The sequence below is a fragment of the Schistocerca cancellata genome, chromosome 8, assembly GCF_023864275.1.
Source record: "Schistocerca cancellata isolate TAMUIC-IGC-003103 chromosome 8, iqSchCanc2.1, whole genome shotgun sequence".
Taxonomy (NCBI): domain Eukaryota; kingdom Metazoa; phylum Arthropoda; class Insecta; order Orthoptera; family Acrididae; genus Schistocerca; species Schistocerca cancellata.
Window position 1 is genome coordinate 206179953 of NC_064633.1, and position 3114 is coordinate 206183066.

The following is a 3114-nucleotide window of genomic DNA, read 5'->3' on the forward strand; positions in this document are numbered from 1 at the left end:
AATCGTGAGATCACACGGTTACCAAACAATTCTCGCACATATGCCATTACTGCTGTGCGGTGAGTGGTGTCGCTCCGTTCTGTTGAAACCATGCTGCTTGAACGTTCGGCAAATTCTTCAATGCAGGTGTAATGAAAGTTCGTAACGTCTCCACGTAACGATCGGCATTGACAGTTATTGTGTTTTCCTGTTCATTTGCGAAAAAATACGGTCCGATAATCCAATTTGATGAAACACCACACCGTACTGTCACTTTACTAGCATGTAGAGGGCGCTCATGAACGACATTAGGATCTGTGTTTGCCCCGTAACGGTAGTTCTGTTTATTCACATAACCTATGAGATGAAAATGTGCCCCATCTGACACAGATTACGAACTCTGCGAACACTCTCCCAGGACTTCCAACCACTGCTGCTTGCTTACAAATTGAAGGACGTCATGATGCCGTTCCGTCGAAACACGCAATAAAATGTTGGATTACTAACTTTGAAGAGACTGGATATGTCCTCGACAGAGAACGAAAAGGACGACAAGAAGTGTGCGTTCTCCAGCGAACATTGATGTTGTAGGCGAGTCTGTCTTACGGGTGGATACCAGCGCCCATGCGCAGTTTCATACATTCAAGACTTTGTGACTGTGTACTTAATCTTGGCGCGGCCTTAATCTCGCAAGCAAACTGCCGCTGTCTGTGGTAAAGTTTTAAGAAGTCCTTAGGGGGCACTAGACGCCGCTTGCAGCTGTGTCTGAAGCTGGTCTACACGTCAGAAGAAAGGAGCTGGATGTAAAACTACATCAGCGAACTACAATGACGTAAGCATCTCAACACTGGGGAAGCACTATCTATCGCATCTAATATAACCTTACGTAACCCTACTTCTTACCCGATGCTTAAAAACTTACAAAAAAATTATGAAAAAAGAACGTTTACAGATGTCGCTGTCCTCTTAAGCACAGTTCTTGAAATCCAGAAGTTAGAATAAACATAACCAAATCATATCTTGAACACGATTTTTATATTATCTATTCATTACTGGACGCCTTCGTTGCCCAGATTCTAAGCATTCTTTACCCAACTACTTCTCATCTTCTCTCATTCAAACAGCTGTTCTTTGAAAAGTTCAGAGAAGAAGAAAAGTTGTTGTCGGTAAGGTACTGATATTCTGTTCTGTCTAAGACAAGACATCTCGTTTAAATCCTATCTAACCAAAGTCTTCTCTAAACTTTCGGAATCATTAGTCGATGACTTCATGTCTACTTCGCAGAATTTTTAAAACGTGATTTGTTGTCGATTTGTAAAGGCCACCTTAAAATTTATACCTTCGTTTCCTCATTGATTCCATCATTTATCTATTTTGGTAAAATAGCTATTTTCTCAAGATTGCTGAATGAAAATATAAATTTGTAGTTTTGCCTATTTTTTGGTCACTTAAGTGTACTCACTCAATTTTTCCATGTAAGGCCACTAGCGAAATAGTAACGAGCATAGGATTTTTACTTTTGTTTGCAAATGACTCCATATAGGTCGCTCATTACGACGTTAGCACCCGTCTTAGTCATGCGTTTCACTGCAAATAACGCTGGACTTTGTTTTACGAGTTCTGATCTGATTATGGCTGTAGCAGACACGTCGTAATAAATGAAATTATAATAAGCGATCGAGACGACTTCATTCGCAGAAATCCTCAATGATCGCAGACTCATTTATGGGATTTCTTTTCCGGATTAATAAAATACTGTTTCATTTACAGTATCTCACCTGACTTCAGTAGAATAGGGAATCACCGAGCGCTCAACACTGAATTGGGATAACTGTTCTGACTAACAATACAATATCTAGTTAACTGATCTACAACTGCATGACTACTCTGCAATTCATACATAAGTGCATGGCAGTGTGTTCTTCGAACTATCTTCAACTGTTTCTCTACCGTCCCTCTCCCTAACAGCGCGTGGGAAAAGCGAGCACTTACATCTTTCTGTACGAGCTGTTATTTCTCTTATTTTATTATGATGATCGCATTTCCCTGTGAAGGCTGGCAACAGTAAAATACGAGGTGCATTCAAGTTCTAAGGCCTCCGATTTTGTTTCTCCGGACTGGAAAGAGAGAGAAACATGCGCATTGTTTTAAAATGAGGCCGCGTTCATTGTCAATACGTCCCAGAGATGGCAGCACCGTACGGCAGATGGAATTTTACCGCCAGCGGCGAGAATGAGAACTGTTTTAAATACTTAAAATTGCGACGTTTTCCTTACTTGAACAGCGTGCAATCATTCGTTTTCTGAATTTGCGTGGTGTGAAACCAATTGAAATCCATCGATAGTTGAAGGAGACATGGTGATGGAGTTACGGATGTGTCGAAAGTGCGTTCGTAGGTGCGACAGTTTAATGAAGGCAGAACATCGTGTGACAACAAACCGAAACAACCTCGGGCTCGCACAAGCCGGTCTGACGTCATGATCGAGAAAGTGGAGAGAATTGTTTTGGGGGATCGCCGAATGACTGTTGAACAGATCGCCTCCAGAGTTGGCATTTCTGTGGGTTCTGTGCACACAATCCTGTATGACGATCTGAAAATGCGAAAAGTGTAATCCAGGTGGGTGCCACGAATGCTGACGGACGACCACACGGCTGCCCGTGTTGCATGTTGCTGAGCAATGTTGACGCGCAATGACAGCACGAATGGAACTTTCTTTTCGTCGGTTGTGACAATGGATGAGACGTGGATGCCATTTTTCAATCCAGAAACAAAGCGCCAGTCAGCTCAATGGAAGCATACAGATTCACCGCCACCAAAAAAATTTCGGGTAACCGCCAGTGCTGAAAAAATGAAGGTGTCCATGTTCTGGGACAGCGAGGGCGTAATCCTTACCCATTGCGTTCCAAAGGGCACTACGGTAACAGGTGCATCCTACGAAAATGTTTTGAAGAACAAGTTCCTTCCTGCACTGCAACAAAAACGTCCGGGAAGGGCTGCGCGTGTGCTGTTTCACCAAGACAACGCACCCGCACATCGAGCTAACGTTACGCAACAGTTTCTTCGTGATAACAACTTTGAAGTGATTCCTCATGCTCCCTACTCCTGGCTCCTAGTGTCTTTTGGCTTTTTCCAAC